Source organism: Phyllostomus discolor, chromosome 5 (genome assembly GCF_004126475.2).
Source record: "Phyllostomus discolor isolate MPI-MPIP mPhyDis1 chromosome 5, mPhyDis1.pri.v3, whole genome shotgun sequence".
NCBI classification, from domain to species: Eukaryota; Metazoa; Chordata; class Mammalia; order Chiroptera; family Phyllostomidae; genus Phyllostomus; species Phyllostomus discolor.
The window spans coordinates 142,698,896-142,711,960 of record NC_040907.2 but is presented as its reverse complement, the minus strand read 5'-3'; the positions used below and the strand labels follow the sequence as shown (position 1 = coordinate 142,711,960).

The window sequence follows — 13,065 nt, the reverse complement described above, 5'->3', positions numbered from 1 at the left end:
CCTGAGTGTGGGCCTGTGACTGGTTTCTAACCAATGAAATGTGGTAAAAGCGGTGGGAGGTCTGTGATTCTGACCGTGTCCATGTGATTACATAAAAATGTAGTCTCTGTCTTGCAATACAGTCTCTCTCCTTTTTGGGCTTTGAAGATGTAAGATGTCACGAATACTACAACCCCAAAGAGATCAATTAATTCTGCTAACAACCTGAGGGAGCTTAAGAAAGGATCCTTTCCCCGTTGAACCTCCAGATGGGGACCCAGAGGCCACCTTCATTGTAGCCTGCGAGACCGGAAGCAGAGGACCCAGCTTCATGACTCCAGTGAGATAATAAACATGGGTTGTTTTGAGCCTCTAAGTGTGTGGTCATTTGCATGCAGCACTGAACACTAATACAGCCATGGCAACTAAATGAATTGTGGGATCCTTGATTGAAACGTGTGACACAAAAAAGACATCAGTCTAAAAACTAATGGAATTTTAATGAAGTCAATAGTTTCTTAGTTTTGATAGGTGTACCATAGTTACATAAGATAGTAACCTAAGGGAGGGTGGGTGAGAAGTATACAGGAACTACCTGTACTACTTCTGTAATTTTTCTGTAACTCTAAATTTATTTCAAAATAAAAAAATAATAAACTGTGTCACTAGCAATATTCCATGCTATCACCCTTCTTGGGAAGGGTCCTATTTTATTTTAGTTGGAGTCTAAGAGGAAAAGAAGAGGTAGAAAGAGACAAAAGGGGCAAGGGGATGATTAAAAAGCATGTGTCCATTTTTTGACAAGAAGATATTAGGAGTCAGAATCAGTTTTGCTGTGAGTGGTGAGAGAGCCTAAGGACCACCCTGAGCTTTGCTCGCCCACACCTGAAGGCAGCGGGAAAGACAACATGGAAGCTTCAGGGCTGCTGTTTCTGCACCTCCAGAACCAGGTCTTTTCACCAGCCCAGTACGGATTGCTGTGAAGAGGGCCAGGCAAGTGTTCCACACCTGGAGAAGGAGGCAATTTAAATGTGAGACAGAAAGGAACTCAGTATTGGCAGCAGAAGCTGAAAAATGACAAACCCAGAAAAGCTATTCATCAGCTGTCATGAGGCAGTGGCATCCAGGAGTAAGCAGAGCTTCGAGGGAGACAGCAGAAGCACAGGCGCTGCAGAAGCAGAGAGACCTACAAAAGCTGTGTCAGGATTGTGTTGGATTTGTGCGAGCAGGGAGCGAAGGGCACTTGGTGCTGGGCCAGTAGAGCTGCTGGGACACAATGTCCTACCAGTGTGCCTCTCAAAGGAACCCAAGTGCTTTCTGACCCCATTAGGGAGGGCACTCCTCAGATTAGAAACTCTGGTTTACCAGGAAGATGTCCTTTCACATCAGCCCCGCAAAACACAATAAGCACCTTGGGAAACTGTCTGCCCAATGTCATTGTCATTTCTGTGGCACTGCACCAAGAGACTTGGTTCAGGTTTTCCTTAGGTTCTAGGTTGGGGCAGCTTGGGAAATAAGCCTTTGATTGTGAAACTCACCAAATTCCACTAGAAGATGTGAAGAAGTTTGTGCAATAGTTCATCTCTCCAAGGGCTGGTGCTTGTTGATGGACTGAGCATCCCAGAAGCTCTCTGCCCATACTTTCAGCCCCACTAAAACTTCAGTACTTTCCTCACTAGCATTAGGAGTTTTCACCAATTATTGTTGCCTTTAACTTCCTACCATGTCCTGCACAGACTTGGGAATGAATGGGGGTGAACTGAGGCCCATGCCTTCAAGCAGGAGGCCACAATTTATAAGCAATATCAAATACCCATACTTTCTCTAGTAAATTCCACAGAGGCAATTGACTCTCACATAATGTTTGCTTCTTGATTTTTGCCAAATTCTTGGATTCATAGCCAACTTACAGGTGTAATTCAAGCATGATTTGCCAAATGGGATCACATCTTAATCTGTTCATTATTTTCCCAATAAATTTATTATCATTAGATCTGACATGTGATCTATAGTAAAATTATTCAAATTAGACGTGTAAAGTAAAGTCCTTTCAGCTTCAGCACCGCATGTGCTGGAACTTCACTTGTTTATCAGTAACATGAGCGGCTTCTTTGCCGAATAATAGCTTTTGAAGAGCAGAAGAATATTTTCCCTCTCTCTCTCTGTCTTTCTCAGTGCTATTCACAATGTAGCAACCACAGACATGACTCATTTTGAATTTTAATCTTCATTATGAACATTTACTATCTTAAATTTAGGCCAAAAATCAACAAAATATGGCCTAGCCCAGTCTGGGAATAGCTTGTTTATTTTATTTTTTATCCTTACCCAAGGACATGCTTATTGATTTTAGAGAGAGACAGGAAGGGAAGGAAGGAGAGGGAGAGGGAGAGAAACATCAATGTGAGAGAGAAACATTGATTGTCTCTCAAATGTACCCTGACAGGGGACCAAACCCACAACCCAGGTATGTGCCCTGACCAGGAGTTGAACCCTTAACCCTTCTGTTTATGAGACAATGCTCCAACCCATTGAGTTATACTGGCTAGGGCTAAAAATGGTTTTTATATTTTCAAATGGCTTAAAATATTCAAAAGAAGAATAACAGCATATCTCATATGTTATATGAAATATGAAAGTCAAATTTTGGTATGTATAAACAGAGTTTTGATGGAACCCAGCCAGGGTTATTATGAACCAAAGATATTTCTGTATTTTTAAATGGGAGTACTTCAAACTTACAGCATGAACAACGGGCTCACCCATAATAAAAATCTAAAATTCACCAAACCTCAGCTCAACTATTCTGACCCAATCAACAACACCGTCAGAAACACAAAAGAGCATTTGAAACAAGACGCTACCTCTCAAAATGTAAACAATGTAAAAAGAAAAAAACCCAAAACACTAAACTCAGTTAAAGAAGTTAGATGCCGGGTAGCTCGTGTTTAGCTGATAGGACTGGGTTACTCAGACATGTTATGACAACGTGATCAGCAGACCAAACGCAGGAAGCCGGTGGGAGCCATGGGGCCACGGGGGCCACGTATCACCAGAGGACACCTGCCAACCTTTGAAGATGCTGAGCCTATGAGAAGATCCAAGTTATCATTCTTGATTAGAAGGTGGGGAAATCACATCCAAGCATTATTCCCACGTAATCCCTTCCTAAGTCAAGTTTGTTTCCTCCATGAGCCACTCAGTTTCAAGTCCTTCCCCAAGTCACCTCATGGTCTTACTGCTGTTGTTCTGAGCTACCTGTGGCCCCTTCTTGGGGCAAGGGCAGTTTTCTGAACCATCCGCCTCTTCCAGAAGGGTCCCAGCAACCACAGGGGTCTGAAAATAGTGTCTCCTCTCCTTCCTGACCAAAATGCTACAAGTCATGCACAGAGACCACGCTGGTTCTTGCTCCAGAAGCTGAGTTTGACTGGGTTTGGAGGGAGACATAGGAAACCAATCCATTCATTCAAAACGCTCCCACAAACTCTCCTTGCATCTGTGGGGTTTTATGGCATCTCATCCTAAATCCCCAGTCCCTGGTGAGGGGTTGAGAAGATAAAGGAATGTATCTCCCCCGACGCAAGGCTGTTATCTCTCCTAGCCAGACCAGACTGCTTAGATGTCTTTACAGAATAACCCTCAATTCATTCAATTCTGAGGCGGGGACAGCCAGGCTCAGAAGGTGGGCGGAGATCCTGAAGAAAGCTGCAGGAAGCCACTCCTGAGGAAGCCTGTGGGTGGTGGATGTGCTAAAAGTCTAGAAGGGGCATCAAGGAAAAACAGCCCTGAGGCTGGGCTCAGGTCCAATCCTACTTCAAACCTCCAAAGTGGACTTCCTGGGTCACACCCTCATATGATCCAGAAACAATCTCAGGCATGGGCGCCATACTCCAAGGTAGGAGGCTTCAGTCCCAGCTGGTGTAACGTCCAGGTGACAAAAGATAAGCACAAGGCATCAGATCACCTACATGGTGGCTCGAAAAGGAATCTTTGCGAGGAGCACTCCAGGTGCCTGGAGATGTGCCCCCAGCTGGAAGTTCGCCTACAAGTGAGAGTGCCTGGGAGAAGGTCAGAAGGAAGTAAACGGATGGAGGGTATGAGCCCTCATTTGATACTCATCAGCCTCGGCTTCTGGGATTTCTCCAAGGGAACAAAACCATTCAAGCACAAGAGTGCTTTCTAGTTCTTCTTGACAAAGCGGGAGGCAGGCCTTAAAGAGAAGACATCGGAACTCCAGGGGTCAAGACAGTCCAGGGGCTTGAGCAATGCTCACAGGGTTCTCTGAGAACCCGCCATCCAGAGTGCAGCATCAACCCCCACCCCTCACCATCCAGTGAGGATGAGCACGCTCCCCTCTGAGCTCTGTGATTCTGCTCCGAGATGACTAATGTTGAGCTGGAGTGTCCCAGCAGGAGGGCAGCATTCAGAAGAAGGGATCCCTGGGACCCGAGGAGGAAAGGTGTGAAGGGAGTTGTGCACAATGCTTCATGAAATTAAAAAGTTAACCCAGCAGGACTGAGGTGTCTGGCCTCCTCTCCCCTGGTGTCAGAGCACTTGGCTCTGAGAGGACCCTTCCTTGGTGGGGTCTGCAGGGTGCCCTGTGACCAGGGAACTCCGGGCAGAAATGGGAAAAGTGGGTAGGGCATGACATTCATCATTATAAGGAGCAGACCTGGAGCAACTCAGAAAAACTCAAATAAACCCACAGTCACCTGTAGCTCCAAGGTATTTTAAAAGTCTACAAGGTACCATAAAGAAAGCCCTCCGTCAAAGGGATGAAAAATCAAAGGTAGCAGGAGGTGAGGCTACATCCTGTGAGCACGTGTGCACACTGCACACCCCCTCCCCCAGAGCCCGTCTCAGCGTCACCGGTGCAGTCGCACTGCTAAAGCCCTCCCGCCCCACTCTGCTCCCACCCCTCCCCTCTAGCCCAAATATGCCCTTGCCATGGTCCAGTCCCCAACCCCGCATTTGATTCCCCGGCTCTGGCTGAAGTGAGAAGGCCGCTACGTCAGGATGCTGGACATGAATTCATTGAAGCGTTTGGAGTACTGCTCAGGGTTCACAGGCGAGATCTCGGCCCCCGGGCCCCAGCCCCCGCCCCTGCCCGTGTTTCACTATTTTGGCAGCATGTGCGGCTTTCTTCTTCGTATCACGTGGTATGAGGATATCAATGATGGCCATGCAGTAGACCTCCTTCTTGGCGGCACTTTCATGGCTTTTCATGGCATAAACATCAACAGAGGGATCAAATTCCCGGGACCAAAGAGCTGAGGAAAGCGGCGGGGGGCGGCGGGGGGGCGGGGGGAGGGGGTTGCCCGGCCGTGCGGAGGTGTGCCCTGGGAGCAGGGCAGGCTGCGGCCCACGCCGTCGTTCTCGCGCTCCTCGTTCTCTGTGCACGCTTCCACCTCCGTGTCCTCCTGCTCCGCCTGGTCCACGTCGTGGATGCCCACCAGCAGACTATAGTCCATGACCTTCAGCTGGGCCAGAAACTCTACATGCCGTTTCAGTTTTTCCAGAAAGTTCTTTTTACTCTCCTCTCCTATGTGTGACTTCTGCCCTTTGTTGAGTAAGTCATTGTCTTTAAATGTTGGTAAGCCCTTGGCCTTCTCCTTGTCACTCACTTCTCTGGCAACAGGAGAGCCCTTGCGGTCATACTTGTGGTGCTCAGGGAGCCATTGGCTGAACACGTTCCTGGTGACCACCATGTAGGTTTCCACACCATCCACGCTCAGGCGGTGCAGGCCCAGGAAATGTGGCAGAAGGGTGTTGCCGTGGCACTCCACGATGAACATACCTGGCAGTACTTCTTTAAGATGTTGTGCATCTCAGCCACATCGTCACTTGACACGGCCTTGATGACAAAGCGCTGGGCAGAAGTGGCGAGGAAACGTGGGCCACGTCGGCCCTGGCTGTCACTATTGATGTGGGCACTGCCTGTCACTGAATTCTGGAAATCCTGATGGTCAATCCCAAACATTTCCCAAAGATTTAGAAACACCAGGGGGCACTACTCCTTAACCTTAAAGTGGCTGGGGGAGGTTCTCCTTATTGAAGAGATGGTAGTCCACCTTGATCTTGCTGTATGCTTTGAAGTCATCCGGCATTAGCACAACAGGGACATTGCTCAACTCATTGATTGTGTGGTTCACCATCCCCATCAGGACGCTGAGGATCAGCTCGCTTGCCCAGAATAGCTTCACTTTCTGGAGCATGAAATGCTGCTTCTTGGTGTTGGTCTTGCTGGTACTGAGTGGCACCACCACCGCCATGGTGCTGGTGCAGTTGCACAACATGCCTGGGGCAGTGGTGGCAGCGACAGAAAGGGAAGCTGAGACAGTGCACAAGCCAGCGTTCCTAGACCTCCCTGGGACAGAGCTCCACCCCTGCTCCCTGTCAAAGTATTGATTTTGATACAGCTCAAGAATTCAGTACTAAGTAGAGAGCTGAAAGTCCATTGCCAATGGACTTCTCCTTGATCTAGTAAACTTACTTTACCCAAAGGCCCCATCCTAACTTTCAAGGCAAAACAAGGTCCAGTCACAGAATATCAGAGGAAGCATTTCAAATAGACAGACCAGTGAAATAGGATGGTCATATCATGTGACTCAGAGTCTTTCAAATCCCAAATAGTGTAATGGGCCACCACAATTTGCCTAGGACAGTCCTAATTTTAAAGGTGGAAGTCTAGGGAAACCCTTTAGTTCTGGGTAAGCCCAGTAGGTCAGTCACCCCAGAGCCATTCTCATTCTCCCGGTTATACAGGCAGCGGGATTTTAAGTGAGGACGCACTGAAGAGCAGAGCTGACATCTTTAGGCCTTGCTGGCCACATAGTTTTGAATGTTGGCCTTGCCACTTATTGACTGGCTTGTGAATTTTGGCATGCTGTTTTACCTCTGCGAGCCCTGGGAAGTTCAAATGAGATACAGAGGGCTCATATCCAACATGGTTTAAGTTCAACCACATTAAGGGTGCAGTTCATATCTAGTCAACAGTAACCTTGAAAATCCTTCAAGTACAAAACCAAGTAGAGTTCCAGTACATGGTTCGTCGTGATTTGCACTGAAGATCATTTTACGGGTCCTTTAATTCTTCATTAATTATTCTTAATGAATTGCTCGCTTTCTTCTATCACCTCTCTTATACATGCCACCAGGAACAATGGCTTCACTTTTTGGATCAAACCCTTACAGTCACTCCAAGTTTTTCCAAAGTTTTCAACTGGCATGGGCTGCTGGTTTCAGGTGCTACTGTGCCTTCGGGCACTTCTGGGTGCATGCTCATCTGGTAGACTAGTAGGCCATTCTTTGCATTATTTGAATTCTCTTTTTCTAAGGACACATGATAGAATTTTTGCCAGGTAAATGTGTGTATGATGTGACTCCACTGTGAAGAAGTCAAAGCCCCCAAATCTTTTTGGGTTTCAAGGGGGCAGCTCTCAAGTTTCCCCTCCTAAGACAACAACAGTGTGTTGAGAGTTCAGAACTCTGGAGGTGATTCCATTTCAATGACTCTTGCACAGCTACTGTTCTGGAAATCTGCCCAGGTCTGCCCCATGAGGCCTATCGTGCCGTACACAAATCATGATCAGCATGCCAGAGGTCAGCTGGGTGGCTGAGAGAGCAGTTCAGTGCAATCTGTTGGATGTAAAGTGTCAGGGTGTGCTCTGGGGAACAGTATGGTTCCAGAAATTAAGGTTGGTAATGACTTAAGGCAAGAACATTATACCCCTCCTCTTATCATTCAACAGGAGTAGGTAGGAACACAGCGTGAGGACAGAGGTACCATTTGCTGGGAAAACATAAGGTGTTCAGAACTTTGCAAAGTGGTACCTTGCCAATACCATGTCTTTGGACTTTTTTGTTATTTTTATCTTTATTTACTCTTTAGGATGTTTCCCAGTGATGCCTCTTAATAAAAGACAAAAACTTGTATCTGCTGAAGCAGAAATCCCTAACTGGTGCAGTGGCAACAAACTATAAAACTTAAATGCCCCTCAGTAAAGGAGTGGCTAGGAAAATTATGGTATATCCCTATATTATAATACCATGCAGTCAATAAAATGATCAGGGGAGGTACTGGTTCTAATATGAAACTCCTGAGGTATATTAAGTGAACAAGAAACAAAAAAGGAGCATAACAAGAACATAAATCTTACCATTTGTAAAAGGGGGAAAAGGAGCCATGGAGATAAGCACATATAGATAGGCTTGTATTTGTGTTTGTATTGTGCACCTATTAGCAGTGGTTGCCTCTGTGAAGGGGAATTAGGAATAGAAGGAACACTTGCTTTTCACTGTATGTCCCTTTGTAGTTTGAATTTTTTTACACATGCTTGTGTTAAATTTGAAAAGAATATGAAATTCCAATCACTAGGAAATTAAAAAAAAACAAACAAAAACCCCCCACCAGTATCTTACCTGTATTAAAGCAAAGTGGTAATACAATTTCTTGCTATTTGTCTTTCCTCCCCTCCCTTCCCCTCCCCTTCCCTGTTCTCTCTTCTCCTCTTTTCTTTTCTGGCAAAAGAGTTTTGCAGTCATTAAGTAAAGTAGTCCATGTTTAAGTTGGACGATTTCCCACATACTAGTGAAAGAAATGTTTCTTCAACAGTCTTTCAAAGACAAAGTATAAGTCAGTTAGTGACAGTGCCTAGATTGGAACTTAGAGTTACAATGCTCATTTTATAGTAATCCGATAAAAATTTCCACTTGACTCTAAGAAAATGAATGTGTAATAAAGGCTGAAGAGGAGAATAACTGCACAAAAATAGTGTCAGATTTCTATGAGTAGCTAAGGTTAAGCCAATTATTTGAAGAACTGTGGGATCCCGAATTTATAGTCAGAGAAAACAGGAGTCAGGATTATACCTGGGTGATCAGAATTGGATGAGATTTAAGTTTTACTGTGGGAGAAAAAAGTTTATTGTGGGCAGATCCTTCATTCATTCCACCAGCTTTGGTGAGCCCTTACTCAGGTGATGGCAGGTGCGGCAGAAGGCGCAGGGGTGCGAAGAGAGGCACAGCTGTTGTGTTTCCTTGCCCGGGGTCCATTTCCCCCTTTGCCGGTAACATCTTGATTCTCCTTTGGGAAAGCACTCGCTCTCTACTCTTGGGTCATTTGGTCCCCTCAGGAGAGGCTAGCCTTGCACGCTGTCACCCAGGGCCACCACCAAGCATAGGTACTGGAGGGGTACTTGGTATATTCTAAGTTCTTGGTCACAGTGTGGCACATGGGACGAAAAGGAAAGCCATCTGGGACTCCCGTGGAAATATCGAGGAGATGAACATCTCCCCAAAGGGAGGCTGAAGCTGTGAGAATGTGAGACTGTCAGTGATCTGACAAGGAGGTCCGCAGAAACAGAGCAGAGCTGAGAGGGACAGATTCTGGGTGCCATTGCTTGAGTACTAGATCCAGCTGCATTGGAAATGGATCTACCCTTGGATTTAAATGCTAGGAACTAATAATAATTTCTGTATCTTTTTCAGCTTAAGTCAGTTTGTGTAATATATTTGTCACTTGAAACCAGGATGCTCCTGACAAATAGATGAGATAAACGATTATTCCTTCCTCTAAGGCGCTGCAGTCCTTTTCGGAGAGGCAGACACAGAACTGAGAACTAGTTACCTTATCGTGGGTGCTATGACAAGGTGTGTACCTGGTGTGGCGGGAATAGGAAAGGCACAAGTAATGTGCTAAGACATCTTAGAGTTGTAAAGAATTTTAGTTTATCTGAACTAATCCTCTCATTCAAATAGAGACTGAAGCCCAGACTTATCCAAGAGATGCAAAGTGACTAAGAACAATTCTGAACTGTATTCCACCCCTCCAGTGTGAAAGCATTTTTAAATTTTTTCCTTATAACCAAAGATTATACATATTAATTTTAGAAAATTTAGAAAATATAAGAAAGGTGAAGTTTAGAAAAGAGAGGGGACCCTCCAAAATGGAATTTATTTATAAAAAATTGTGTATTCTTACAAATTTAAACTTTAGTCACCTTCAAAGTACTCTCCATTTGGTGCAACACACATATCAAGACATTGTTTTCCACTGCTCAAAACTGTTTTTGAACTTGTTGATTTTGATGCCTTTAGCGCTTCTGCCATTTTTTGTTTCACCTTTTCTGCATCAGCAAAACATTTCCCTTTGAAGACTTTTTTCATCCAGGGAAACAAACAAAAAAAATGTTGCTCGGGTGAATAGGGAGGGTGGCGCACGGGGGTCTTGTTGTTTTGGGCCCCATACTGCTGAACACTCAGTGGTGTAGGAAGGTGCACTCGTAAGTCACCCATCATGAAATGGGCAAATGTGTTGAGTCTTCAAAGAAAATTCACTTAAGCCAAACTCAGCCTCTCACAACAACACTATCTAGTCCACTGATACAGATGGGTTTCTAGAGCACTCACCAAGTAGGGAAAGCCTATACTATAAGGGGCCCACCCTCCAGAAAATAATTTTGGTTTTGGAGGTGCCTCTTTGTAGAAGAAAGGTCAAAGAACAAAGTAAGAGTCCTCCATCATGCTCACTCATTGAAACACTAATCAGATCATGCCATGTCCTCGCCCAAACTTTGTCATGGCTCCCTGCTGCTTCCTGACCACAATTCTTCATGCAGGTATTCAAATACTGTAAGATATGACTCCTAAGCCATATTTCAAAAGTTATCTCCCCTATTCGCCAGTTCCAATGCATCTAATGCGGTAGACTGGCCTCTCTTCACTGAGGGAGCTCCCGCATGAGTTGTTCTATGCCTTTACCCGCATCATTCCCATTTTCAAGAATGACATTCTCCCCATCTCTGCTTGTTGAAACCACTTCTTGGGGCTCAACTGCCATGCCCTCCACAAAGCTTTTCAAGCTTATCCTAGTGAATCTTTCTGGTTTAGGTTATAGTTGACTGCGAGGTGTCATATGCCCCTGTGGGCTCCTTGAAGGCAGAAATACATCTCGTGCTCTCTTCAGTAGCACCTACACTGAAACTGGAATGATACAGAGAAGATGAGCATGGCCCCTGCGCAAGGATGACACGCAAATTCATGAAGCGGAGACATGTCTCACTGAGCTTCCTCTCACCAACCACTCTGGGCACATGTGCACCACCAATTAAATATTTGTGTGATAGTATTTTTCATGCCTTTAACTTAGAGTTTACTAATCTAGCTGGACTGTGTTTAATTGAGTTAGCATCCTTCATTATGTGACTATACAGAAGTCCCCCCTTATTTGTAATCTCACTTTCTGCTGTTTCCATTACCCATGGTCAGCTACAGTGCAAAAATATTAAATGGAAAATTCCAGAAATAAACAATTCATATGTTTTCAATTACACACTGTTCAGAGGAATGTGATGAAATCTCGAGCCATCCTGCTGCATCTTGCCCAGGATGTGAGTCATTCCTATGCCCAGTGTATCCATGCTGCACACGCTACCTGCCCGACAGTCACCTAGCTGCTGTCTCCATCACTACACTGACTATCTCGGTGTGGCAGTGCTTGTCGTGTTCAAGCAACTTTTATTTTTCTTAATAATGACTCATTTATCTCATTCATCTCATCACGTACACAATGTATCATCTGCTCCTTTTTGTTAATAGTTATTGTTGTTAATCTCTTACTGTGTCCAGTTCATAAGGTGAACATTAACACAGGTGCATATGTATAGGAAAAACCATAGTATTGGTGGGTTCGGTACTATTCCAGATTTCAGGCAGCCACTGGGGGGGAGGGGTCTGTGGAAAAGGCGGGGACTACTGCATTAGCCATTCCATTCTTGATCCCAGCCTTTCTTGGGAATCAAAAAGAGGCTCTTGGTGGGTGGGGTGGCATCTGCAATCAACTTCAGTTTGAAATACAGCCTTTCAGCATTTATTGATGGTGCAGAATTCCACACTATGCTTAGAGAAATTCTGGAAACTGATTTGAAATTGAACATTATAGTTTATTTCAAGGAAACATGAATAAAAGTTGTCCTAAAAAAACTGGACTACAGACACGTGTTTATGGTTTCCCCTCACCCTCCCTCAACACACACAGAAATCTGTGTGTCGAGTGCAGTCCTTTCCTTACCAAAACTCTATGAAATGAGCTCTAGTATGCAACTGGCAAAACAATTTTGAAAGGAGCTTTAGAACAGCTTGACTTGGTGCTGGGACCTCAGGATGAGATGAACCAAGAGAGCCTTGTCCAACTGTTAAATTGCTTTTTATGCACTTCACTCTGCCAGAGGCAGCTGAAGAATGTCTCTCAGTGTGTTTCTTTACACACCGTGGGTACTTGGTATGAGGTTGACATCCAATACTTGCCAATGAATAAATCTCCACTACAAAATAACAAAAGTAAAAACACTCCACTATATTTCCTAGCCTGTCTCACCATGTTTGATGTGCAGAAAATACAGGTATATTCAGAATGTATGGGTTTTTTTAAAAAAGAAAAACAAGAGCTGTCATTTAAAACTGTTCTAAGGAGTGTCTGTCTGCATCTCAATGAGAAGCCCAAGAACCTCTTTCATGGGTCACTGTGCTCACCACCTCCTGCTGGTCAGGCTTTGAGCTGGACGCTGGGGAGAAGGACCACACCCGTCACTGTCCTCACAGCGCTGACAGTGCTGTGGAAAAGTCCCACTTCTAAAATAAATACCTTAATTCTGTGTAAGCAGTGAATTCTGCGTAGCACATGGAGATAACAGAAAAGAAGGTTGTAGGGATGCTGGGGCTGAGCAAATAGAATAGACTTCGCAGACTTCATAAGGCGTGTGACATGTGAGCTGGATTTGGGAGAATAAGCAGGACTTTGAGAGTGGACTGGGGACAAAGGGCAGCCCAGGCAGATGGAGAGGTATGTACAGAGGCACAGCAGCATGAAAAACCCTGCTTGGTGTAGGGAATTCAAGTGCTTCCGGGGATTACCACAGAAACATAGAGTGGGTGGCAGGGGAGAGGAGGGGGTGAAGCTGGTGGGAAAGGAAGGGCCGAGGTTATAAGAGATGCGGCTCACGGTGCGGGCCAGAAGCTTCAGCTCTGCTCCAGCAGCGATGGGGAGCCAGTGCAAGGTCTTAAGCCATTAGCAGCACAGCCAGATTT

The 13,065-nt window shown here is 45.3% G+C and overlaps 1 non-coding gene and 1 pseudogene across 1 annotated transcript; one reads left to right on the top strand and one right to left on the bottom strand.

The window, feature by feature from the left end:
- Positions 1-4,985: 4,985 nt before the first annotated feature.
- On the bottom strand, positions 4,986-6,275 carry LOC114497932 (annotated as a pseudogene).
- Positions 6,276-10,932: 4,657 nt separating this feature from the next.
- Positions 10,933-11,039, top strand: LOC114498213. The gene has a single exon (XR_003684659.1). It is a non-coding gene; the product is annotated as a U6 spliceosomal RNA (small nuclear RNA).
- Positions 11,040-13,065: the final 2,026 nt, after the last annotated feature.